This window comes from Nicotiana tabacum, chromosome 3 (genome assembly GCF_000715075.1).
Source record: "Nicotiana tabacum cultivar K326 chromosome 3, ASM71507v2, whole genome shotgun sequence".
Classification (NCBI taxonomy): domain Eukaryota; kingdom Viridiplantae; phylum Streptophyta; class Magnoliopsida; order Solanales; family Solanaceae; genus Nicotiana; species Nicotiana tabacum.
The window spans coordinates 34127216-34154819 of NC_134082.1; the positions used below are offsets into that span (position 1 = coordinate 34127216).

Here is a 27604-nt window from a genome sequence, read left to right on the forward strand (position 1 = left end):
CTAAGCTATGAATTTACAGGTCTCTGATGTTGCAATTGCGACCAGGGTTCGCAATTGCGAATCCTTCAGAATTCTGAGACATTTCGCAATTGCGAACAAAATGTCGCACTTGCGACCCAGTCTATTTTCCGGTCTTCTTCGCATTTGCGATAGACCTCTCGCAAATGCGAAGTCGCATTTGTGATACAGGAGTCGCATTTGCGACTAAGGCAGTAACTGGGGGGACATCGCATTTGCGATGGAAAACTCGCATTTGCGAGGGAAGGCTGGCCTGGGTTAGTTCGCATTTGTGACCCAGCCCTCGCATTTGCAAACTTGCATTTGCGAGTGCGAAGCCTGCAGGCCTGCAATAGAATAGCTGAAACCTGCAATTTTTCCAAGTTCAATTCTACTTCGGGGTCTATCCAAAACTCACCCGAGCCCTCGGAGCTCCAAACCAAACATGCCCACCAACCTAAAAACATCATACGGATTCGCTCGTGCATTCAAACCACCAAAATAACATCAACAACTATGAATTTAGCATCAAAATCATGAAATTTCTTAAGAACTTCAAAATTTTCAACTTTCTCAAATATGCTCCAATTCATGTCGTTTCAAGTCCATTTTTTACCGAATTTTACAGACTCATCTTAAATCACATATAAGACCTATACCGGGCTCCAAAATCAAAATACGTGCCCGATACCAATGGTTTCAAACATAAATTCTCTTCTTTACTTCATAATTAATTCAGCAAAATAATTTCTTTCAAAAATTCATTTCTCGGGCTTGGGACCTCAGAATTCCATTTCGGGCATACGCCCAAGTCCCATATTTACCTACGGATCCTCCAGGACCATTAAATCACGGGTTCGGGTCCGTTTACCCAAAATATTGACCGAAGTCAACTTAATTCATTTTAAAGTTAAAATTCATCATTTTTCACAGATTTTCACATATTGGCTTTCTGGCTATGCGCCCAGACTATGCATGCAAATCGAGGTGAGACAGAAAGAGGTTTTAAGGCCTTAGAACACGGAATTTGTTTTTTAGGTCATCACATTCTCCACCTCTAAAACAATTGTTCGTCCTCAAACGGACATAAGAAGGAAGTATCTGAGTCGGGGAAAAGATGAGGATAACGGCTCGGCATATCGGACTCAGACTCCCAGGTCGATGCTCAGCAGGCTGACCTCTCCACTGAACACGAACATAAGGAAAACTATTCTATCTCAACTGACGAACCTGCCGGTCTAGAATAGCTACCAGCTTCTCCACATAAGATAAGTCCTTGTCCAACTGGACAGTGCTACAATCTAACACGTGGGATTGATCGCCATGATACTTCCGAAGCATGGACACATGAAACACTAGATGCACGGCTGGTAAGCTCGGCGGCCACGCAAGTCTGTAAGCCACCTCTCTCACTCGATCAAGAATCTCAAATAGACCAATGAACCTAGGGCTAAGCTTGCCCTTCTTCCCAAATATCATCACGCCCTTCATAGGCGACACTCGAAGCAATGCCCGCTCATTGACCATGAATGCCAAATCATGAACCTTGCGATCGGCATAACTCTTTTTCCTAGACTAATGAAGCCTATCCTGAATGATCCTGACCTTGTCCAAGGCATCCTGCACTAGATCCGTACCCAACAACCGAGCTTCCCCAGCTCGAGCTATCCAATTGACGACCGACACCCCCTACTATACAAAGCCTCATAAGGAGCCATCTGGATACTCGACTGGTAGTTGTTATTGTAGGCAAACTCTGCTAAAGGAAACTAATCCCACGAACCTCCAAAGTCAATGACACAAGCTCGGAGCATATCCTGTAAAATTTGAATAGTATGTTCGGACTGGCCGTCCGTCTGAAGATTAAATGCTATGCTCAACTCAACCTGTGAGCCCAACTCTCGCTGAACTGCCCTTCAAAAATGTGAGGTAAACTGCGTACCTCGGTCCGAAATGATAGACACAAGCATACCATGAAGACGAACAATCTTCCGGATATAGATCATAGCTAACCCCTCGGAAGAATAGGAGACTGCCACAGGAATGAAATGTGCTGATTTTGTCAGCCTGTCAACAATAACCCACACTGCATCGAACTTCCTCTGAGTTTGTGGGAGTCCAACTACAAAGTCCATAGTGATACGTTCCCACTTCCACTCAGAAATCTCAATCTTCTGGAACAAACCACCAGGCCTCTAATGCTCATACTTAACCTGCAGACAATTCAAACACCGAACCACATATGCAAGGATATCCTTCTTCATTCTTCTCCATCAATAATGCTGCCGCAAATCCTGATACGACGCCTGGATGAATAGAGTACCGGGAGCTATGAGCCTCCTCTAAAATCAACTCTCGAAGCCCATCCACATTAGGCACACAAACTCGACCTTGCAATCTCAAAATTTTATCATCTCCTAAGGTAACCTGCTTGACACCTCCATGCTGCACCATGTCTCTAAGGCACACAAATGAGGATCATCATACTGCCGATCTCGGACACGCTCCAATAAAGAAGAACAAGCGACTGTGCAATATAACACATGACTGGGCTTAGAAACATCCAACCTCACGAACTGATTGGCCAAAGCCTGAACATCCAAAGCAAGCGGTCTCTCACCGACCGGAATATAAGCAAGACTGCCCATACTGGCTGACTTCCTACTCAAAGCATCAGCCACCACATTGGCCTTTCCCGGATGATATAAGATTGTGATATCATAGTCCTTTAATAGCTCCAACCACCATCTCTGCCTCAAATTTAGCTCCTTCTACTTGAACAAATACTGCAGACTCTAGTGATCCGTGAACACCTCACATGCCACGCCATACAGATAATGCCTCCAAATCTTCAGCGTGTGAACAATGGCTGCTAACTCCAAATCATGAACCGGATAGTTCTTCTTATGAATATTCAACTGCTGCGAAGCATAGGCAATGACCTTGCCATCCTGCATCAACACCGCACCACGTCCAATCCGAGATGCATCACAATAAACTGTATAAGGCCCTGAACCTATAGGCAAAACCAACACCGATGCCTTAGTCAGAGCTGTCTTGAGCTTCTAAAATCTCACCTCACACTCGTACGACCATCTGAACTGGGCACCCTTCTGGGTGAACCTGGTCATCAGGGCTACGATAGATTAAAACCCCTCCACAAACAGACGATAGTAGCCTGCCAATCCTAAGAAACTTCGGATCTCTGTAGCTGATGTTGGTCTAGGCCAGTTCTTGACTGCCTCAATCTTCTTAGGATCAACCTGAATACCCTCCGCTGATACAACATGACCCAGGAATGCCACTGAACTCAACTAGAACTCGCACTTCGAAAACTTGGCATACAACTGACTATCCCTCAAAGTCTGAAGAACCACTCTAAGATGATGCTCATGCTCCTCCCGGCTACGGGAGTAGATCAAAATATCATCAATGAAGACTATCACCAACGAATCCAAGTAAGGCCTAAACACTCAGTTTACCAAATCCATAAAAGTTGCTGGGGCATTTGACAATCCGAATAACATCACCAAGAACTTATAATGCCTCTACCGAGTGCGAAAAGCTGTCTTAGGGACATCGGATGCCCTAATCTTCAACTGATGGTAGTCAAATCTCAAGTCAATCTTCGAAAATACCTTGGCACCCTGAAGCTGATCAAACAAATCATCAATCATCGGCAATGGATACTTATTCTTGATTGTAACCTTGTTCAACTGCCGGTAATCAATACACATTCTCATCGATCCATACTTCTTCTTAACAAACAACACCGCCGCACCCCAAGGTTAAACACTCGGTCTAATGAAAGCTTTCTTAAGCAAGTCTTGCAACTGCTCCTTCAACTCTTTCAACTCAGGCGAGGCCATACGATACGGTAGGATAGAAATGGGCTGAGTGCCTGGAGCCAAATTAATGCAAAAGTCAATATCCCTGTCGGGTGACTTACCCGGTAGGTCTGAAGGGAATACCTCAGGAAATTCACGAACAATGGGCATAAAATCAATAGAAGGAACCTCAGTACTAGAATCACGAACATAGGCCAAATAGGCCAAACACCCCTTATTGACCATACGTCGAGCCTTCATATAAGAGATAACACAGCGAGTAGAATGACTAGGAGTCCATCTCCACTCTAAATAAGGTAAACCTGGCAAGTCTAAGGTCACAGTCTTGGCATGACAGTCCAAGATAGCGTGGTAAGGTGATAACCAGTCCATCCTTAATATGACATCGAAATCCACCATGCCCAGTAGAAGCAAATCCAAACGAGTCTCAAGAACCCTAATCACAACTTTACATGAAAGGTTGACTCGATATACTACAATAGAATCACCTACCGGTATAGACACATAAACAGGAGCACTCAAAGAATCACTAGGCATGACCAGATATGGTGAAAAATAGGACGACACATAGGAGTATGTAGATCCTGGATCAAATAAAACTGAACATCTCTGCTATAAACCAGAATAGTACCTGTGATAACTGCATCGGAAGCCTCAGCCTCGGGCCTAGATGGAAGAGCATACCATCGGGGCTGGGCCCCACCACCCTAAACTACATCTCTAGGATGGCCTGTTGTTGATTGGCCTCCACCTCTAGCGGCCTGAGCTCCACCTCTAATACCTCTACCTCCACCTCTAGCACCTCTACCCCCACCTCTAGTTGGCTGGGCGGGATGTGGAACACTCGGTGCCTGAACCATGGCACGGGAACCCTGATGCTGAGAGCTGCTTGATGCTCGAGGGAAATACCTAGCAATGTGCCTTGTTTTGCCACAAGTAAAACAAGCCCTCGGCTGCTAGGGCTGACGACCCTGAAAACTCTGAAGCGGCGGTGCACTGATAGGAGCTGGTGGTGCACTGTAGGACTGCTGATTAGAATACTGCATATGAGATCCACGGCCACCTAAAGCACCGTGAGAAACCTGAAGTGCTGACTGAAAAGGCCTAGGAGGATGGCCTCTACCAAAACAATCTCTACCTCCAGACGAGGCGCCACCGAATCTGCCTGAATGACGAGGCCTCTTGTCAGACCCCTGACCACCTCCCTACGATAGAACCATCTCAACTATCATGGCCACATTGGCTGCCTCCTGAAAAGAAATTTCACTTCCCGTCTCCTTGGCCAACTGAAGTCGAATAGGCGGGATAAGTCCCTTAATGAACCTCATCACCCTCTCTCTCTCTCTCAGTGGGAAGTAATGATAAGAGCATGACAAGTCAAGTCGATGAAACTGGTCTCATACTGAGTAACGGTCACAGAACCCTGCTGGAGACGCTCAAACTACCTCCAATAGGCCTTTCTCTTAGTGATGGGGAGAAACTTCTCTAGAAATAGCTGAGTAAACTTAAGGGTGTTTATCAGGCGGGCTGGGATGGGCTGAACGGGAAAAACCCCAGCCCATTCGGTTAGCGGGCTGGGGTTAACGAGCTGTTATAGGGCTAGGATTTTTCGGGTTTTTGTGGGCCCGTACGGGTTAGGGCTCTGGCGGGCTCGGGTGGGCCGGGCTCATTTTTTTTTTTAAATTTAAATTTTATTTTTCTTATTCAATGTTATTGATAGTTAAGTATTTGCAAACTTTTAAGGGTTAGAATTAAACTTTGAAATTTAAAGTTTAAAGTTTTAAATTTGAAATTTGTATTTTATAATTATAAAATTGAAATTGGAAAGTAAGTGGCTACAAAAAATTATTTAATAAGAGTATAAGATCAATAAGCAAATCTAAGGAACAAACTCCGAAGGCTTTCATTTATATTTTTAATATTTCAAATTAATTTGCAAGTTCTTTTTTGATTTTTTTTTATTTTTGAACTTGCAAATTAAAACTTAAAAGTTTACAATAATTATAAAAAAATAAGAAATAGTACATCACATGCTTTGCATCATTTTTGTACGTTCTTCCATGTCAACATGAGGTTCTTGGTTTCCGGGATTGGTTGAATCGGAACCTTAAACCATTATATCTCCAATTTTTTGGTCCTCCTCTTCGTCTACCTCGTCATGCCCTTGATTTCGCCGTTCTGATCTTATCCTATCTCTGAAGCACACTAGAATTTCCAAAGCATTGCTGCCCAATGAATGACGGGTATCTCCTAGCTGCTGCCTTGCTTGGCTAAATGCGCTCTCTGATGCGACTGTTGAAATCGGCACATTTAGCACATCTCGAGCCATGGCCGAAAGAACATGAAATTGATTTGAGTTGATCCTCCACCAATTCAGCGGTAGAAAATCCTTTGTGAGGGGCTCTGGTGACTTTTGCAAGTAGAATTGTAGTTCATCAATATTTCTGATACTGGTTTGTTGATGCTCTCCTAGTGTAGACCAAATCTGATAATCTTGAACACAATCATCATCATCCATAGTTGTTCTAGATGTTGAAGGATTAGTTGAAGAAATATTTGCATCTACAACCGAAGAAGCATCAACAATATTAGCATAATAATTATATAAAGTTTGTAAATGTGTGTGTAGCTCAGAAATACAAGTGTCAATATCAGGAGTTTCAGTTGGGCCAATATCCATATAAGTATATAAAGCTCTAATTAATTGGCGACACTTTATCATTTTGACAGTAGGGTTTAAAATAGCACCAATTAGGTAAATATAGGGAATTGGGTAGAAATACTTTTTAAACTTATCTAGCATAGATTCAACAACAGTAGCATATCCTTCTTTCTGCTTCAAATTATGTAGTAAAAGAGAAATTTCAGCAATATGAACTAAACCATTTGAAATGGTAGGATAATAAGCTCCAGAAAACTCAAGTGTAGCCACATAAAATTTTTGTAAAAATTGTATAACGTCATGAAGGACTTCCCAAGTTCTAGATGTTAACAAACGGTTCGGATCGGTACAATGAGAATTAGCAACTTCAGTTATAGGCATTCTATATTTATAACAACATCTTAAGAACAAATAAGTATAATTTCACCTAGTAACTATTTCTTCAGGCATGAGTCTTGGTTTTAGTCCATAGTGTACACATTTTTCCTTAAATGCATTTAATCTAGCACTTCTATTATTTCCTTGAATTACACCAACAGCTCTCCTAATTAAAGTAATTTCATCTCTAAATAATTCAAGGCCACTCTTCACAATCAAGTTATAAATATGACATGCACATCTAACATGAAATATTTCAGGAATTGGTGGGTGTAGATGCAATTTTAATATTGTAATAGCAGCAGTGTTGTTAGAAGCATTATCAAATGACATACACAAAACTTTTTCTGCAAGATTATAAAATATAGCAACTTCATGTATAGTATTACTTATAAATGCACCAGTATGACTTTTGATCTTCATCATATTTAAAAGCAATAATACGTTTTTGCATACAAAAATTATCATCTATCCAATGGCATGTAACAGTCAAATAATCATTTCCATTCACAGCACGACCAATATCAGAAGTAAGAGAAACTTTACAAGGAAGACTTGCGAACAAATAACGTATATATGTCTGATATTGTCCAAAAAGCCTAAAGATATCAGCTCTACAAGTACTTCTAGGAATACCTTTAAACATAGGGTTATAAATTCTTTGAATATAAGTAACAAGATACGGTGAAGAAGCAAAACTAAAAGGTAAACAACCTAAAACAATCATTTTAGCTAATTCTTCCCGATTTTTCTTAATATCATATTTCCCAAATAACCCACCAGTACTCGGGTTAAGTCTTTGTTGCCCAGATAACTCATCTACTCCCCATTCAAGAGGGTGTTTCTCTTCCATATGCCTACGAAGTTGACTCGTTCCCCCTCCTTTACCTGGCTCATGTTTATAATGTTCACTACAAATTTTACATTTTACATATTTTTTTTGATCTTCTAATCTTTCAAAAAACATCCAACACTTACTTCATAATCGTTGATTCTTCTTAATAGGGAGAGGAGGCTTACTTGTTGCACCTGCACCCCTAACATTTTGAGTTTGACTAGCATTACCAGGTGTAGGTGGTGTGTGTCAAGATTATTGGGTGATTGAATATCATCTAACAAAGCATCTAAATCATCATCTACACCATAATTTTCTTGCATTCGCTCATAATCTACATTTAAATCTTCAGGTGAACTTTCAGAAATATGTGTAAAGCTACTAGAAGAACAAACACCACCTCTTGTTCTTTTTGAAGTTTTCTTACTACCACCTCTAGTGCACGCTTTTTTGGCCGCCCTAAGTAAATCCATTATATAAATTAAAGTAAGAAATTAAAGTAACAAATTAAAGTAAGAAATTAAATTAAGAAATTAAATTAAGAAATTCAAGTAAGAAATTAAATTAAGAAACTAAATTAAGAAATTAAATTAAGAAACTAATTAATAAAATAAGTGTACACCAAATAAGAGAAAGAGATGAAACGAGTGTACCGGGATTCCTTATGTCGCACTAATTTTGAATTTTTGATATCAAAATTCAAACTTCAATTGATAGACCGAAACTTGATAGTTGATAATACTTGAATACTTGATAATTGATACCACACTTCACTTGAATAATTGATATTTGATAATAATAATTTTGTAATAGATAAACTATATAATTAATGAAACTTGAAATAATAAATAATTGAGAATTTGAGATTTGAGAATTTAAGAACTATAATATCAAGAGAGAATTGAGAGTTTGATACTTGAGAGAGAATTGGAGTAGTAAGAGAGTGAATTTGTGAGAAAAAATGAAGAAGAAGGGGGGCTATTTATAGATTTTGGGGTGGGAGGGCTATATTATTAATGGGGGGGGGGCCAAAATTGTCCATTTCTGCAATTTCTGGCCGTTCCCCAACGGTCATTTCTGAATTTGACCGTTGGGAACGGTCCAATTTAATTAAAAAAAATTCAAACGGAAATCGGGCTGCAACCCGTGTTCAGCCCGTTAAGGGAATTCAGGCTTAACGGGTTCGAGGCACCGTTAGTCTAAATGGGAACGTACACGACCCGGACCCCATCCCAACCCGTCCCAACCCGCCCCAACGTGAACAGTAGCGGGCTGATCCGGGCTTACCCGAGCTGAAGCGGGCTGAAAATGGGTCAGCCCGGCCATATAAACACCCATAAGTAAACTACTCCCAAGTCAAAACTGGTGATCCGGCTGGTCTAGCCAAGCAGTAATCTCTCCGCCAAGTCTTGGCGGATCCCTACAAGCGAAAAGTAGTAAAATCGACCCCATTGGTCTCTCCACTATCCCCATGTTCAAGAGAACCTCATGACAACTGTCTAGATAATCCTAGGGATCCTCAGAAGATGCGTCGCTGAAAGTAGTAGTGAAGAGCTTGGTGAACCTGTCCAACCTCCACAAAGCGTCGGCAGACATAGCTGCTCCATCACCGATCTGAGCTACCACGCCCGGCTGAACTGTTCTAACTGGCTGAACTGCTAGAGTCTGGAACTAGGGAGCTACCTGCTTCGGAGTGTGAGTAGTAGGATTCTGGGCTCCTCGTCCAGCCTGAGAGATGGCCGGTGCTACAGGAATCAAGTCTGCCTGGGTGACACTCTCCATAAGGCCCTCTAGACAGACTAGAGCATCCTAGAGTACGTGGGTAGCAATAAACCCCTCTGGTACCTAAGCTGGGCCCACCAGAACTGTCGGGGCTGGAACCTCATCATCAAAGTCAACCTGAGGCTCCGCCACTGGTGTTGCTGCTCTAGGCTGAGCTCTGCCCCTACCTCGGCCTCGGCCTCGCCCTCTGCCCCTCGTGGGAGCTGCTGTTGGGGGCTCGGGCTACTGGTCAGTGTATAAGGAAGCGCGTATTCTCGTCATCTACGAAAGAACAGAGTAGAAGTTCAATTAGCATTGAGAAACCAAACTGCACGACAGGAAAGAATAAATGTGAAGTTTTTCCTAACTCTATAGCCTCTAGGCGATAAATACAGACGTCTTCGTACCTATCCCTCAGACTCTACTAAGCTTGTCTATGAACTATGAGACCCATGTAACCTAGAGATCTGATACCAACTTGTCACGACCCGGATTTTCTACCCTCGGGAGTCATGATGGCGCCTACTAATGTGAGCTAGGCAAGCCGACTGTTTGAACAAATTATCTTTTTGTATTCTTTAACAATTATGAAACAATAATGGGTAGATAGTGGAATTTACAATAAGCGGAAGAAATGCAATAAACTATCTGAATATGTATCCAATACAACTTCTAGAGCATCGACTACCCAGAACTGGTGTTACAGTTTCACAGACGGTCTAAGAATACTACATACAAAGTCTGAAAGATAAAAGATACATTGTAAGTAAAGGAAACAGGATAAAGGAAGATAGGATGTGACGCCAAGGCCCGCAGACGTCTGTAAGACTACCTCGGGTAGCCTGTGTGGACTGAAGACAGCACCCTCACTACGGTCCGAAATCTACAGCACTGGATTAGCACAAAAGAGTGCAGAGTGTAGTCTCAGCACAACCGACCCCATGTGCTAGTAAGTGCCTAGCCTAACCTCGGCGAAGTAGTGACGAGGCTAGGACCATACTACCAAATAAACATGTGCAGTTAAATCATATACAACGGAAATAGAAGCAGATAGTTACAATTAAAATTAGGCGGGGGAAACATGTTGCGGGGAGTAACAGGTAACAACAGAACGACAGTAGAGAAACATAAGGAATGTCATAAATCAATTACCAGCAAAAATAAGGAAATAGAAGAAATAGGCACACATGTAATACCGTTGCAGGCGTGCAACCTGATCCCATTTCATATATTACCGTTGCAGGCGTGCAACACGCTTCCATTTCACATATTACCATTGCAGGCGTGCAACCCGCTCCCATTTCACATATTACCGTTGCAGGCATGTAATCTGCTCCCATTTCACAAATTACCATTGCAGGCGTGCAACCCGCTCCCATTCCACATATTACCGTTGCAGGCGTGCAACCCGCTCCCATTTCTTTTATTACCGTTGCAGGCATGCAACCCGCTCCCATTTCAGATATTACTGTTGCAGGCGTGCAACCCGCTCCCATTTCTTTTATTACCGTTGCAAGCATGCAACCCGCTCCCATTTCTTTTATCAACTCCAATAAAAAAAGGGTCCCGACAAGGGATCAATAATATCAAAACAAACATCCCGACAAGGGAACAATAATATGACAATAACATCCCGGCAAGGGAACAATAATGATGATAACATCCCATCAAGGGAATAATAATGATAATCCTCATATGAAGCGCAATAAACCACAACGGAGTAATAACAATTATAATACAAGACTCATGGGCATGCTTGACACCGACGTATAGATACTCGTCACCATGCCTATACATCGTACTCCACAGTTAACACGTAGCAATTAAGACTCGACTCCTAATCCCTCAAGCTAAGGTTAGACCAAACATTTATCTCGATGCCACGAATACAATTCAAGCCTTAACTATCGCTTTACCTCTTGATTCCACCACCAATTCGCTCGTATCTAGCCATATGTTACTTAATTACGTCAATAAATGCTAAATGAATCAATTCTAATGCATGAAAATAAGTTTTTCAAAGTTTTACCCAAAAAGTCAAAAATCGCCCCGGGCCCACATAGTCAAAACCCGAAGTTCGACCCAAACCCCGATTACCCATTGACCCACGAACCCAAATATATGTTTTGTTTTGAAATCGGACCTCAAATCGATGTCCAAATCCCCAAAATTTGAAAAACCTAGGTTCTACCCAAAACACCCAATTTCCTCCATGAAAACCATTGATTTTGAGTTGAAATCATGTGTAAAGATGTTAAGGATTGAAGAAAACTAGTTAGAAATCACTTACAATCGATTAGGAGAAGAAGTTGCAATTGAAAAATCGCCCTAGGGTGTTTTGGTTTTGAAAGAGTGTGAAAAATGGTTGAAATGCGTCTAAGTTATGAATTTACAGGTCTCTGATGTCGAAATTGTGACCACAGTTCGCAATTGCGAACCCTTCAGAATTCTGAGACCTTCGCATTTGCGAACAAAATGTCGCACTTGCGACCCAGTCTATTTTCCGATCTTCTTCACATTTGCAATAGACCTCTCGCAAATGCGAAGTCGCATTTCTGATACAGCAGTCGCATTTGCGACTAAGGCAGTAGCTGGGGGGCATCGCATTTGCGAGGGAAGGCTGGCCTGGGCTAGTTCGCATTTGCGACCCAGCCCTCGCATTTGTGAGTCAGGCTTCACAAATGCGAAGCCTGCAGGCCTGCAATAGAACAGCTGAACCCTGCAATTTTTCCAAGTCCAATTCTACTCCGTGGCGTATCCAAAACTCACCCAAGCCCTCGAGGCTCCAAACAAAACATGCCCACCAACCTAAAAACATCATACAGACTCGCTCATGCATTCAAACCGCCAAAATAACATCAACAACTATGAATTTAACATCAAAATCATGAAATTTCTTAAGAACTTCAAATTTTCCAACTTTCTCAAATACGGTCCGATTCACGTCGTTTCAAGTCCGTTTCTTACCAAATTTCACAGACTCATCTTAAATCACATATAAGACCTGTACCGGGCTCCAGAACTAAAATACGGGCCCGATACAAATGGTTTCAAACATAAATTCTCTTCTTTACTTCATAATTAATTCAGCAAAATAATTTCTTTCAAAAATTCATTTCTCGGGTTTGGGACCTCAGAATTCAATTCTGGGCAAACGCCCAAGTCCCATATTTTCCTATGGACCCTCCGGGATAGTCAAATTACGGGTCCGGGTCCGTTTACTCAAAATATTGACCGAAGTCAACTTAATTTATTTTAAAGTCAAAATTCATCATTTTTCACAGATTTTCACATATTGGCTCTCTGGAAATGCGCCCAGACTACGCACGCAAATTGAGGTGAGACAGAAAGAGGTTTTAAGGCCTCAGAACACGGAATTTGTTTTTCAAAATAAGTGATGACCTTTTGGGTCATCACATTCTCCACCTCTAAAACAATTGTTCGTCCTCGAACGGACATAAGAAGGAAGTACCTGAGTCGGGGAAAAGATGAGGATAATGGCTCGGCATATCGGACTCGGACTCCCAGGTCGATGCCTCAATGGGTTGACCTCTCCACTGAACACGAACAGAAGGAAAACTCTTCGATCTCAACTGACGAACCTGCCGATCTAGAATAGCTACCAGCTCCTCCTCATAAGACAAGTCCTTCTTCAATTGGACAGTGCTAAAATCTAATACGTAGGATGGATCACCATGATACTTCCGAAGCATGGACACATGAAACACTGGATGCACGGCTGATAAGCTCGGCGGCAACGTAAGTCTGTAATCCACCTCTCCCACTCGATCAAGAATCTCAAATGGGCCAATGAACCTAGGGCTAAGCTTGCCTTTCTTCCCAAATCTCATCAAGCCCTTCATAGGCGACACTCGAAGCAATGCCCGCTCACCGACCATGAATGCCAAATCACGAACCTTGCAGTTTGCATAACTTTTTTGCCTGGACTGAGCTATACGAAGCCTATCCTGAATGATCCTGACTTTGTCCAATCTGTACCCAACAATGGAGCTTCCCCCGGCTCGAACCATCCAACCGGCGACCGACACCGCCTACCATACAAAACCTCATAAGGAGCCATCTGGATACTCGACTGGTAGCTGTTGTTGTAGGCAAACTCTGGTAAAGGCAAAAACTGATCCCACGAGCCTCCAAATTCAATGACACAATCTCGGAGCATATCCTCCAAAATCTAAATAGTACGCTCGGACTGGCCGTCCGTCTGAGGATTAAATGCTATGCTCAACTCAACCTGTGTGCCCAACTCTCGCCGAATTGCCCTCCAGCAACGTGAGGTAAACTGCGTACCTCGGTCCGAAATGATAGACACAGGCATACCATGAAGACGAACAATCTCCCGGATATAGATCTCAGCTAACCTCTCGGAAGAATAAGAGACTGCCACAGGAATGAAATGTGCTGACTTGGTCAGCCTATCAACAATAACCCACACTGCATCGAACTTCCTCTGAGTCCGTGGGAGTCTAACAATGAAGTCCACAGTGATATGTTCCCACTTCCACTCAGGAATCTCAATCTTTTGGATCAAACCACCTGGCCTCTGATGCTCATACTTAACCTGCTGACAATTCAAACATCGATCCATATATGAAACGATATCCTTCTTCATTCTTCTACACCAATAATGCTGCCATAAATCTTGATACGACGCCCGGATGAATAGAGTACCGGGAGCTATGGGCCTCCTCTAAAATCAACTCTCGAAGCCCATCCACATTAGGCACACAAACTCGACCTTGCAATCTCAAAACTCCATCATCTCCTAAGGTAACCTGCTTGGCACCTCTGTGCTGCACCGTGTCTCTAAGGACGCACAAATAAGGATCATCATATTGCCAATCTCGGACACGCTCCAATAAAGAAGAACGAGCGACTGTGCAAGATAACACACGGCTGGGCTCAGAAACATCCAACCTCACGAACTGATTGGCCAAAGCCTGAACATCCAAAGCAAGCAGTCTCTCACCGAACGGAATATAAGCAAGACTACCCATACTTTCTGACTTCCTACTCAAAGCATCGGCCACCACATTGTCCTTTCCGGATGATATAAGATGGTGATATCATAGTCCTTTAATAGCTCCAACCACCTTTTCTGCCTTAAATTTAGCTCCTTCTACTTGAACAAATACTGAAGACTCTTGTGAGCCGTGAACACCTCACATGCCACGCCATGCAGATAATGCCTCCAAATCTTCAATGCGTGAACAATGGCTACTAACTTCAAATCATGAACCGGATAGTTCTTCTCATGAATCTTCAACTGCTGCGAAGCATAGGCAATGATATTGCCATCCTGCATCAACACCGCACCAAGTCTAATACGAGATGCATCACAATAAACTGTATAAGGCCCTGAACTTGTGGGCAAAACCAACATTGGTGCCTAGTTAGAGCTGTCTTGAGCTTCTGAAAGCTCACCTCACACTCATCCGACCATCTGAATTGGGCACCCTTCTGGGTCAACCTGGCCATCGGGGCTTCGATAGATGAAAACCCCTCCACAAACCGACGATAGTAGCCTGCCAATCCTAAGAAACTCCGGATCTATGTAGCTGATGTTGGTCTAGGATACTTCATACTGCCTCAATCTTCTTAGGATCAACCTGATTACCCTCCGCTGATACAACATGACCCAGGAATGCCACTGAACTCAACTAGAAATTGCACTTTGAAAACTTGGCATACAATTGACTATGCCTCAAAGTCTGAAGAACCACTCTAAGATGCTACTCATGCTCCTCCCAACTGCGGGAGTAGATCAAAATATCATCAATGAAGGCTATCACGAACGAATCCAAGTAAGGCCTGAACACTCAGTTTATCAAATCCATAAAAGCTGTTGGGGCATTTGTCAATCCGAATAACATCATCAAGAACTTATAATGCCTGTACCGAATGCGAAAAGCTGTCTTAAGGACATCGGATGCCCTAATCCTCAACTGATGGTAGCCAGATCTTAAGTCAATCTTCGAAAATACCTTGGTACCCAAAAGTTGATCAAACAAATCATCAATCCTCGGCAATGGATACTTATTCTAGATTGTAACCTTGTTCAACTGCCGGTAATCCATACACATTCTCATCGATCCATCCTTCTTCTTAACAAACAACACCGATGCACCCCAAGGTGAAAAACTCGGTCTAATGAAACCTTTCTCAATCAAGTCTTGCAACTGCTCCTTCAACTCTTTAAACTCAGGTAGTGCCATACGATACGGCAGGATAGAATTGGGCTGAGTGCCCGAAGCCAAATCAATGCAAAAGTCAATATCCCTGTTGGGTGGCATACTTGCAGGTCTGAAGGGAATACCGTAGGAAATTCACGAACAATGGGCACAGAATCAATAGAAGGAACCTCAGCACTAGAATCACGAATATAGGCCAAATAGGCCAAACACCCCTTCTCGACCATATGTCAAGCCTTCATATAAGAGATAACACTACGAGTAGAATGACCAGGAGTCCATATCCACTCTAAATGAGGTAAACCCGGCAAGGCTAAGGTCACAGTCTTGGCATGACAGTCCAAGATAGCATGGTATGGTGATAACCAATCCAACCCCAAAATGACATCAAAATCCACCATGTCCAGCAGAAGCAAATCTACACGAGTCTTAAGACCCCCAATCACAACTATAAATGAACGATTGACTCGATCTACCACAATAGAATCACCCATCGGTATAGACACATAAACAGGAGCACTTAAAGAATCACTAGGCATGACCAGATATGGTGCAAAATAAGATGACACATAGGAGTATGTAGATCCTGGATCAAATAAAATTGAAGTATCTTTGCTACAAACCAGAACAGTACCTTTGCATCGGAAGCCTCAGCCTCGGGCCTGGCTGGAAGAGCATAATATCGGGGTTGGGCCCCACCACCCTGAACTATATCTCTAGGACAACCTGCTGCTGGCTAGCCTCCACCTCTAGCGGCCTAAGCTCCACCTCTAATACTTCTATCTCCACCTCTAGCACCTCTACCCCTACCTCTAGCTGGCTGGGCGGGATGTGGAACACTCAGTGCCTAAACCATGGCACGGGAACCCTGATGCTGAGAGTTGCTCGATGCTCAAGGGCAATACCTAGCAATGTGCCTCATTTAGCCACAAGTAAAACAAGCCCTCAGCTGCTGGGGGTGACGACTCTGAAAACACTAAAACGGCGGTGCACTGATAGGAGCTGGTAGTGCACTATAGGATTGCTGATTAGAATACTGTATATGAGAACCACGACCACCTAAAGCACCATGAGAAACTTGAAGTGCTGACTGAAAAGGACTACGAGGATGGCCTCTACCAAAAGAATCTCTGCCTCCAGATGAGGTGCCACCGAATCTGCCTGAATGACGAGGCCTCTTGTTAGACCCCTGACCACCTCCCTACGATTAAACCATCTCAACTCTCCTGGACACATTGGCCACCTCCTGAAAAGAAATTTCACTTCCCGTATCCTTGGCCATCTGAGGTCGAATAGGCTGGATAAGTCCCTCAATGAACCTCCTCACCCTCTCTCTCTCTCTCTCTCTCTCTCTCTCTCTCTCTCTCTCTCTCTCTCTATGATAAGAGCATGACAAGCCAAGTCGATGAATCTGGTCTCATACTGAGTAACGGTCATAGAACCCTGCTGGAGACGCTCAAACTACCTCCAATAGGCCTTTCTCTAAGTGATGGGGAGAAAATTCTCTAGAAATAGCTGAGTAAACTGCTCCCAAGTTAAAGCTAGTGATCCGGCTAGTCTAGCCAAGCAATAATATCTCCACCAAGTCTTGGCGGATCCCGACAAGCGAAAAGTAGCAAAATCGAGCCCATTGGTCTCCACTATCCCCATGTTCCTGAGAACCTCATGATAGTTGTATAGATAATACTGGGGATCCTCAGAAGATGCGCCGCTGAAAATAGTAGTGAAGAGCTTGGTGAACCTGTCCAACCTCCATAAAGCGCAGACAGACATAGCTGCTCCATCACCGGTCTGAGCTACCATACCCAGTTGAACTGCTCCAACTGGCTGAACTGTTGGAGTCTGGAAATGGGGAGCTACCTGCTTTGGAGTGTGAGTAGCAGGAGTCTGGGCTCCTCCTCCAACCTGAGAGACGGCCGGTGCTATAGGAAGCAAGCCTGTCCGGGTGACACTCTCCATAAGGCCCACTAGATAGACCAGAGCATCCTAGAGTACGGGGGTAGCAATAAACCCCTCTGGGACCTGAACTGGGCCCACCGGAACTGTCGGGGCCGGAACCTCATCATCAAAGTCAACTTGAGGCTCCGCCGTTGGTGCTGCTGCTCTGGGCTGAGCTCCGCCCTACCTCAGCCTCTAGCACGGCCTCGCCCTCTGCCCCTCGTGGGAGTTGCTGCTGGGGGCTCGGGCTGCTGGTCAGTAGATGAGGAAGCGCGTTTTCTCGCCATCTGTGAAAGAATAGAGTATAAGTTCAATTAGCATTGAGAAACCAAATCGCATGACAGGAAAGAATAAATGTGAATTTTTACCTAACTCTGTAGCCTCTGGGGGATAAATACAAACGTATCTGTACCGATCCCTCAGACTCTACTAAGCTTGTACGTGAACTGTGAGACCCATGTAACCTAGAGATCTGATACCAACTTGTCACGACCCAGATTTCCCGCACTCGAGAGTCGTGATGGCGCCTACTAATGTGAGTTACGCAAGCCGACTGTTTGAACAAATTATCTTTTTATATTCTTTAACAATTATGAAGCAATAACGTGTAGATAGCAGAATATACAATAAGTGGAAGAAATGCAATAAACTATCTGAATATGTATCCAATACAACTTCTTGAGCATCGACTACCCAGAACTTGTGTCACAGTTTCACAGACGGTCTAAGAATACTACATACAAAGTTTGAAAGATAAAAGATACACCGTTTCTGAAATAAGTAAAGGAATTAGGATAAAGGAAAGATAGGAGGTGATGCCAAGTCCCGCGGACGTCTACAGGACTACCTCGGGTCGCCTGTGTGGACTGAAGACAGCACCCTCACTGCGGTCCAAAAATTACAGCACTGGGATTAGCACAAAAGAGTGCAGAGTGTAGTATCAGCACAACTGAACCCATATGCTGGTAAATGCCTAGCCTAACCTCGGCGAAGTAGTGACGAGGCTAGGACCAGACTACCAAATAAACATGTGGAGTTAAATCATATACAACGAAAATAGAAGAATTTAATTACAATTAAAATTCGGGGAAACATGCTGCAGCGAGTAACAGGTAACAACAGAACGACAGTAGAGAAACATAAGCAATGCCATAAATCAATTACCAAAAAAAATAAGGAAATAGAAGAAACAGGTACACACGTAATACCATTGCAGGCGTGCAACCTGATCCCGTTTCATATATTACCATTGCAGGCGTACAACTCGCTCCCATTTCACATATTACCGTTGCAGGCGTGCAACCCCCTCCCATTTCACAAATTACCGTTGCAGACGTGCAACCCCCTCCCATTTCACAAATTACCGTTGCAAGCGTGCAACCTTCTCCCATTTCACATATTACCGTTGCAGGCGTGCAACCCGCTCCCATTTCAGATATTACCGTTGTAGGTGTGCAACCCGCTCCCATTTCTTTTATTACCATTGTAGGCGTGCAACCCGTTCCCATCTCTTTTATCAACGCCAATCAAAAAAAAGGGTCCCAGCAAGGGATCAATAATATCAAAACAAACATCCCGGAAAGGGAACAATAATATGACAATAATATCCCGGTAAGGGAACAATAATGATAATAATATTCCGGCAAGGGAACAATAATGATAATAACATCCCGACAAGGGAACAATAATGATAATCCTCATATGAAGCACAATAAACCACAACGGAGTCATAACAATTACAATACAAGACTCACGTGCATGCTTGGCACCTACATAGATACTCCTCACCATGTCTATACGTCGTACTCCACAATTAACACATAGCAAATAAGACACGACTCCTAATCCCTCAAGCTAAGGTTAGAACCAAACACTTACCTCGATGCCACGAACATAATTCAAGCCTCAATTATCACTTTACCTCTTGATTTCACCACCAATTCATTCGTATCTAGCCATAAGTTACTTAATTACGTCAATAAATGCTAAATGAATCAATTCTAATGCATGAAAATAAGCTTTCCAAAGTTTTACCCAAAAAGTCAAAAATTGCCCCCCGGGCCCACATGATCAAAACCCGAGATTCGAACCAAAACCCGATTACTCATTCCCCCACGAACCCAAATATATGATTTTTTTTGAAATTGGACCTCAAATCGAAGTCCAAATTCCCAAAATTTAAAAAACCTAGGTTCTACCCAAAACACCCAATTTCCCCCATGAAAACCATTGATTTTGAGTTGAAATCATGTGAAAAGATGTTAAGGATTGAAGAAAACTAGTTAGAAATCACTTACAATCTATTTGGAGAAGAAGTTGCCTTTGAAAAATCGCCCCAAGGTGTTTTGGTTTTGAAAGAGTGTGAAAAATGGTAATGCATCTAAGTTATGAATTTACAGGTCTCTGATGTCGCAATTGTTGCGAACCCTCAAGAATTCTGAGACCTTCATATTTGCGAACAAAATGTCACATTTGCGACCCAGTCTATTTTTCGGTCTTCTTCGCATTTGCGATAGACCTCTCGCAAATGCGAAGTCGCATTTGCGATACAGGAGTCGCATTTGCGACTAAGGCAGTAACTGGGGGGAGGGGCATCGCAAATAGGCTAGTTCGCATTTGCGAACCAGCCCTCGCATTTGCGAAGTTTCATTTGCGAGCCTGGCTATGCGAAGCCTACAGTCTTGCAATAGAACAACTGAAACCTAAAAAAATTCCAAGTCTAATTCTACTCTATGGCCTATCCAAAACTCAACTGATCCCTCGGGGCTCCAAACCAAAAATGCTAACCAACCTAAAAATATCATACGGACTCGCTCGTGCATTCAAACCACCAAAATAACACCAACAATTACAAATTTAGCATCAAAATCATGAAATTTCTTAAGAACTTCAAATTTTCCAACTTTCTCAAATACGGTCTGATTCACATCGTTTCAAGTCCATTTCTTACTAATTTCACAGACTCATCTTAAATCACATATAAGACTTGTACCGGGCTCCAGAACCAAAATACGGGCCCGATACCAATGGTTTCAAACATAAATTCTCTTGTTTACTTCATAATTAATTCAGCAAAATAATTTCTTTTAAAAATTTATTTCTCGGGCATGGGACCTCAGAATTTGATTCCGGGCATACGCCCAAGTCCCATATTTTCCTACGGACCCTCCGGGACCGTCAAATCACGGGTCCGTTTACCGAAAATATTGACCGAAGTCAACTTAATTTATTTTAAAGTCAAAATTCATTATTTTTCATAGATTTTCATGTATTGGCTTTCTGGCTACACGCCCGTACTGCGCACGCAAATCGAGTTGAGACAAAAAATGGTTTTTAAGGCCTCGGAACACGAAATTTGTTTTTTAAAATAAATGATGACCTTTTGGGTCATCACAAGGTGCGAGTCCGTTTCTGCGGTGGTTTGGCTCGCATCGTCCAGTACAGGTGAAGTACCGTATATGCAAATATTTGCTAGCATCTAGGAACAACTTGACTAAGGGGGAAGGTCACATCTGTGATCCTTGGTCCGCAGATATGATGACCGCTTCTAAGGAACATTGTCGCTTCTACGACATTTGTATTGACACATGTCCGCTTTTGCGGTGTTGCTTCTACGTTACTTTTGCCACACATGTGACATCTGCAGCTGGGAAAAGGGGTAATCATAAGAGTTTTAGTTCATTTTCTCCCATATTTTAGATCTAGACTTCGTGTAGAGGAAACTTTTGAAAAGATTTTCATCTCACCTTCATAGGTTAGTAAGTTTAACTTCTTTTTTATTAATTTTTATGATTCTTAATAGATTTTCATCCATAAATCTAAGATTTCATATAGTATAAATTGGGGTTCAGGTAGAAACTTAAGATTTTGTATTTTAGAGATTTAGACCTTGATTTTAAGTCGGATCTCGAAACAAATCACTTATTTGGACTCGGGAGAGAATGGGCAAACAGGAATTGGTCTTACTTTGGGATTTCAACCATGTGGGTTCGGGTTGACTTTTTGTTGAGTTTTTAGATCAAACTTTTTTTATACTTGGGTAGTTTTTAAAGCTTGTTTTGACTTACTTAAGCGTTGTTTGACTATATTCGAGTGGTTTGGAGCCTTGTGCTAAAGGAAAATTGGTGTTGGATTATTGATTTGATTTCGAAAAGAGGTAAGTATCGTGGTTAACCTTGATTTAATAGAATTAGAATTTTATTGGATCTATTTGCTACATGAATTGTGTGTTGGGGATGGAGTATATGCAGGGTGACGAGTGTATATACATTGTCACAGATCAAAGCATGTCGGTAGAATTTATTTATTTTATGTCTTATTTATTACATGCTTTTACATGTTCAGTGCTTTATCTATTACATGTTTTACTTGTTCCATGATTTTATTTGTTACATGCCTTACTTGTCACATGCTTTACTTGCTGCGTGCTTTTACTTGATAAATGTTTTCACTTATTATATGCTTTTATTAGATACATGCTTTTACTTAATAAATGTTGTTACTAGAACATGTCTATACTTGTTTCATACCATTCTTGTTCATGGACTATTTCCCTATGAATGTTGAGGATTGTGTGATCATTTGATCGTTTGCATGTCAATAACATTGTTTGGATCCTTACTGCATTACATGAGTAAGATTAGCTCTAGAATTTGGTAATTACCATTACTTCTTGTTCGTGCTCATCTTTTTCTTAGTAAATTTATGCTTATTTATTCTTCTCAATAGTTATTATAAATTTTGTTCATTATTGGATGTGTTGTTGGATTATTCTGTTTTAATTGATATGTTGAATCGGGTTGCCGTTGTAACAATATTATGATAAGGACAAGGTTGCTCGCTGCAACAATAGTATGGCCATGAGATCGGGTTACCATTGCAACAATATTTGTATGTGTGTCGGATCGGTGTGTGCCAAATGTATGTTTTATGAAATGTTGGTGTCGTTTTTGATATAACCTTTCTTTATGGGTTTTGATTGTGTTGATTATAGATAATGTTTCTTCCCCGTTAATTTGAGCTACTGAAAAGGGTTTTGGTTATGCTATTCAAAAAATATGGTTATCACTTCTGTTATCAGATGCTTTTACTATTTCTTGCCTTTTATTCTTGTTATCATTAATGGTATCTCTATTGCTATTTTTGTTGCTTATTAACTGTACATGTTTATATGATAAGTGTCTTGTCATAGCCTTGTACATGGGGTCATTTGTACTCATACTACACTTTTGTACTTCTTGTGTAGATTTTGGTGTGGGTCCTAGCAGTGTTGAGAGAGGAGCATAGCTTGGTTATCAGGGAGACTTGAGGTAGTGTCGATTTCCCATCTGTAAACTCTGGAGTCACTTTCTCTCTCATTACTACTATTTTTCTTGTATCAAATAGTAATACATTTTATTTCAGACTTTGTATGTAGTATTCTTAGTATCTCATGTACTCTGTAAACCAAATCTTGGGAGGTTGTATAGACGGTGTTTGGTTTTAGACTTATGTATATATATTTTTTGAGTTTTACTCTTATTCTATATTATTATGTTGTTATTTGTTAGTTTAGTTTCCTTATTTATTTTAAGTGTTGGTGTTACACACCATTTTTCGTACGTGAGAGTACGTCGTAAGTCAACTGATGTAAGCTCAGAAATAAGATTATATTTGGAAGCAAATAAAGTAAGATAATCAGGTTACCTTGGAGGTTACAAATATTTAAAATCATGAATAACGAGTACCAAGAGGGTTGGAAAGCTTAGAAGCTAAACCAATTGAAGAAAATAAGTTTCGTCGAAAATCGACAAGTTTGGAATATTATAACATGTACTTTGGGGTGAGATTAGGGTTATTAACATTATAAGGAGGTTATTCTATGAGTCATTTTAGTCGTATGATAGTCATTTGCTACGTTTTGAAGGCAAGCAAGTTGTGGAACAAAAGTTGGCAAAGGTCATCACAAGTTACATTCATAAATATGCTGAAAATTACGTCAAATGTAGTTGATCTTTTATCCCAATATACTTGGAATTATGGGGTTATCTACCTACCAAATTGAATATCTACGAGTCTAGTTTCTAACGCATTAAACCTTTCATCGATATGATATCAGAGTAGAGAGATATTTGCATTTTCGCGAGACCGCACAAGCGGCTCCCAATGGGACCCACTTAGGCAGTGGTCGACCTACTTCACTTTATAAACGATTTGGACACCTATTTTTAACTCATTTTCAACTAAACTTCATCTCCAAACTTCTCCTAAACCTTCTAAATAGATACGACAAGGGTTTGAAGTGATTCCAAAGTGATTACACCATATTTCAATGAGTTGATCAATATGAGGCAACAAAAAGGAGTCTTTCGAGCAGGCCTTGTTTAGGTCCATGAAATCTGCGTACATCCGCCACTTCCTATTTTTCTTTTTCACCACGACTACATTGGTGACCTATTGGGGGTATTTTGATTCTTGGATGGAACTGTTAGCGAGTAGTTTATCCACCTCATCGTTGACGGCCTCGTTGATTGCGGCGTTGAATTTTCTTCTTACTTTCCATACAGAGGGTAGAGTGGATCGACGTTCAACTTGTGTGTGGCAACGTCTTTTGGGATACCTGGCATATCTATATGGGAGAAGGCGTTGTCAATCAAAAATTTATGGAATCTACTTGGTTCTGAGAGTTTATGGCCGATGTAAGCGTTTATGGCCGATGTAAGCGTTTTTGCTATTATCGTTGTTATCTAGTTGGATGAGATTGAGGTCTTCTACCGTCGACCATGCGGCTTCTCCGACGTCGGGGTCCTTGATGACGTCTTTTTGTGCGTGAAGTTCGGCCCCTGACTTTGGGAATTGCTACACTTCTAAGTCTGTTCCCTTTAACTGTTGAGTGTATGTACAATCTTGAGCGATGCCATAGCATTCTAGGGCTGTGCGTTATTCGCCTCAGATGCTGAATATCCCTATGGAGTATGGAACTAGATTACTTCATACATACTAGATGGGATGGACCTCATGGCGTGTATCTATGGTCTCCCTATGATGGCATTGTAAGTTGTGTCCTGGTTTATGACATGGAACGTTGTTTCTAGGGTGACACCCCCGGCCAGAACGGGTAGCGTTATCTCCCCAGAGGCTCGCTCAACTGATTGTTAAAACCTGTTAGTGTTATTCAATGTGGTACTATCTTTTCCTCGAGTCTCATTTGTGTGAGAACTCGAGGATGGATAATACACGGGCTGCTTCCACCGTCTACCATTATTCTTTCTTACATCAGTATCCGAAATACGTAAAGTAATGACAAGAGCATCGAAGTAAGGAAAAGTAAAACCATGGGTATCTAACTTATCGAAGATTATACTATCTTCGAGGTTATCATACCATTTATGGGTGATCGACTGCTTCAGTTTATGTATGGTGGTAAACTTCATGTGGTTGATTGTTGCTTCATCGCCCCCACTGATGATATTTGAATAGTGTAGGCGGGGGAGGGTGGCTTTGAAGGGCCTTGGTATTGTTCTCGTCCACGGGCAAAGTTGGCTCGTCCTCGGTCACTCATCAGCTCCCTCAGGTGCCCTTAGTGGAACATGTTCTCTACTTCTTGCCGTAAGGCTATGCAGTCCTCGGTTTTGTGACCTCGCTCCTGGTGAAATTCACAGAGGACGTTTGACTTTCAGGTACTTGGGTCGGACTTCATTTTTTGTGGCCACTTCACCTTTGTGCCAATCTTCTCTAGTTCGTACACTATTTCTGAAGGGGAAATACAAAAATTATGAGCGGATAAGAGTGGAGGAATACCTATTTCGTTTCGATGAGTCCTTGTATGTGGCCTGGACGACCCTTCCACATGTCGAGGACATGGTGGGATGCCTGTTCTAATGTAGGGTTGATGCATGTCTCGATTGAGCCGTGGACCTAACTGATCTCTTCCACCGTCATTACGACAGTCTTTCCTTGACTCCGTTTGGACCGACGTTAACCATTGGGTTGGACCGTTAAGGTCATCCTCGTCTGCTCTCACCTCGGTGCAGTATACGTTGTGGATTTCTTCCCCAGTGTTGGGCGGGTATTTCATGAGCCTGCTTAATAACTTTCTAGTCACTCTCGACCCATTCCTGTTCAACCCATTTTGGAAAGTTGTCACTGCCATCCCTTCTGATACATTTGGTAAGCTTATTCTTACCCTGTTAAACCGAGCAAGGAAGTCTCTAAGTCCCTCTCCAGGTGATTTCCTAGCGAATATATCATTCACCCTGGCCTCCGCCTTTTTAGCCCCGGCATGGGCGGTGACGAACTTGTCGGACATTTCTTCGAACGTTGTTATTGAACGTGTTATAATTGTGAGTATCAGGTTAAGGCTCCCCCCGTTAGGGTCTCTCCAAACTTCTTCAGTAACACTGATAGTACCTGTTCCTTTGAAAGGTCGTTGCCTTTTACCGTTGTGACGTACTGAATGATACGATGTTCGGGGTCTGTGGTGCCATCGTATATCTTCAAATACGGTGGCATTTTGATGGTCTTGGGTATATCATGCAGGGCTGCCTCCTCGCTATACGGTTGTTCGAAGAATCGGCCAACATCCTATTTTGATAGCAGTTTTGGGGCGCCCGATATCTTGTCGACCCTTTCTTGATGTTCCCTCATCTGGTCGCGGAGTGCTTTATTCTCATTTTCCAATTCTTCCATTTTCTTTAGAATGGCTGCAAGTGCATCATTACCCTGCATCAACAACGGTGTGAGTGTTACCTATTGGGGGAGAAGGTTGTTCGCCGGTGGTCGCTGTGATATCCGCTTGCGCGACGTTTCTATTCGCCCTTTGAATGGGTTTGTCGAGTATGTTCTTTAGAGTACTTGTCAGCCACTCCTCCAGTAATTTTTTCACTATTGGTGGCGCTTCCTCAGCTGTGGACGTGGAAGCTCCCCTTTCGCGTGAAGTGGTTACACTTACATGAGGGGGAGGTGAATCACTCCGCCTGGGTGTAGCACTCGGCGTTACATTATCCTCGTCTTCTCTGTCATCCTCGTTGATGGTGTTTAAGATATTCGTAGTGACACCCATTATTGCTTTCTGTCTTTCATCTCCTTTTTCTGCCATTTTTAGTTTGTGCAAACGAGAAAAAGATGGCTATCTTTCTTTATGATCTAGAAGAAACTAAAATTTTAACTAAAACCTCCCCACAAACGGCCAAATTGTTTGATAAAAAAGTGTTAAGCTTTTTGTTAAACTAATTATGATGAAATGGAGGGTGAATCCTAGTTAAATATAATAAATTCTAGATCCAATATTAGGGGATATTGGCGGGATGAACAACGTTTGAGAATATTGAATAGCGGATGTATACTCAATGATTATCAATAAATATTATAACATGAACTAGCAATAAATGTAGATAATAACAATAAATGTAATAAGAAGGAATCTATCACCCAAATGCTAGATGACTTGGGTGATTCTTTCTTCTAACAACAATGTGGAATGATGGAAGGTGAGGATGGATAAGGAATCTTTGGATCTAACAAACAAAGATTGAATAACGCATGTTGGGGCCAAGTAGTCAGTGAACGAGATAATATTTGTATATGCTTCTTAGTCAACTCTTTACAAAGGGCTCTTATGAAGAAAAGTGAAGTTCCCCCAATGTTCTTTATCGCATCCTATTTATAAGGGATAACTCTAAGAAACCCTAAAAAGTATAACATAAGGAATATCCAATGGAATATTCCTGATGTCTATTGTTAAGCTATCCTATCCCAGCCTCCTTGTTCCATCTACTTAACCTCGCCAACAATCCTTCTTGAGATGACTCCTCGCCATTGTGCCGTGGTCGACTCTGTCCTCGACCCTATTTGTCTGCATTTACCAAGATGTCCAAATTTAGACCCATACAAGTATAAGTTTGTATATAAAGTCTTCCGAACATAGTTGGAGTTTGACATGCCTCGCATCCCGTAATTAGCATATATCATACAGCTATTGACTTCCTTGATAAGCGAC

General features: G+C 42.0%; 1 protein-coding gene across 9 annotated transcripts in view; it reads left to right on the forward strand.

Moving 5' to 3' along the window:
• LOC107789417 (uncharacterized) overlaps positions 1-23142 on the forward strand; it is a 37674-nt gene extending 14532 nt beyond the window's left edge. For all 9 annotated transcript variants that reach the window (XR_012707464.1, XR_012707463.1, XR_012707458.1 and 6 more), the window contains one exon: positions 22874-23142. The gene's annotated coding sequence lies outside the window, so the exon portion shown is untranslated. The remainder of the gene's footprint in view (positions 1-22873) is intronic.
• Positions 23143-27604: the final 4462 nt, after the last annotated feature.